This window comes from Pteropus vampyrus, unplaced genomic scaffold (assembly GCF_000151845.1).
Source record: "Pteropus vampyrus isolate Shadow unplaced genomic scaffold, Pvam_2.0 Scaffold553, whole genome shotgun sequence".
Classification (NCBI taxonomy): Eukaryota; Metazoa; Chordata; class Mammalia; order Chiroptera; family Pteropodidae; genus Pteropus; species Pteropus vampyrus.
The window spans coordinates 296,020-297,401 of NW_011889334.1; positions in this window are offsets into that span (position 1 = coordinate 296,020).

Sequence of the window (1,382 nt, forward strand, 5' to 3'; positions counted from 1 at the left end):
GTGTGTTCCCCGCCCATAGTTAGATTGCTTTCTGTCACCACGTATTTGACCTCTTTTACCCCGTCTACCTCCTCCCTCCCTCCCCACCCTCTGATATTCACTAGTCTATTGTCCATGTCCATGAGTCTCTGTTTGTCCAGTTCATTTGTTGCTTTTAGGTTTATATCCCACATATGAGTGGTATCATATGGTTTTCAACTTTGTCATTCTGGCTTATTTCACTGAGCATGATTATCTCAAGGTCCATCCACGTTGTCGCAAATGGTAGTATTTCATCTCCTCTTATGGCAAAGTAATATTCCATTGTATATATGTACCACAGCTTCTTTAGCCAATCATCAGTTGTAGGACCCTTCGGTTGCTTCCATGTCCTTACCACTATGAATAATACCGTTATGAACATCGGTGTGAAAATATCTTTTTGAATATGAGTTTTCAAGTCTTTGGAGTGAATACCCAGTAGAGGGATTGCTGGATCATATGGTAGATCAATTCTTAGTTTTTTGAGGAACCTCCATAATGTTTTCAATAGTGGCTGTATCAATTTGCAAGAGTGTATGAGGATTCCTTTTCCTCTGCATCCTTTTCAACATTTGTTATTACTTGTCCTGTTGACAACAGCTATTCTAACAGGTATGAGATGATATCTCATTGTGGTTTTGATTTACATTTTCTAATAGTCCTAGAAGATCCTCTAACTTCCTTCATCTCCCAAGAGAACTGGTGGCCCAAATCATTCTTGTTTGTGTAGGAATAACATAGGGAGGAGGCAAGAGAACTAAAATGTTAAATCAAGCTATATTCAGATAGAAGTCAAAATGGTGTAGATTACAAAGGTTTTAGTCTTTAGTCTTTTTAGTCAAAAAGACTCTCCTAATAGCTAGAGATGTTGAGAATCTTTTCAAATATTTGTTGGCCATTTGTATGTCCTCTAGGCAGAAGTGTCTGTTCAGGTCCTCTGCCCATTTTTTTGATTGGATCATTCGTTTTTATGTTGTTATTGAGTTGTATGATTTCTTTGTATATTTTGGATATTAGGCCCTGATTGGAGGCGTTGCTTGCAAATATATTTTCCCATTTGATGGTTGTCTCTTTACTTTGTCGATGATTTTTTTTTTTGCTGAGCAGAAACTTTTTAGTTTGATATAGGCCCATTCATTGATTTTAGCTTTTACTTCCCTTGCCTTTGAGGTCAAATTCATAAAATCCTCTTTAAGTCCAAGGTCCATGAGTTTAGTTCCTATGTTTTTTTCTATGCATTTTATTGTTTGAGGTCTTATATTCAGGTCCTTAATCCATTTTGAGTTAATTTTGGTGTGTGGCGATAGGCAACACTTTAATTTCATTCTTTTGCAGGTGGCTTTCCAATTTTCCCAGCACCA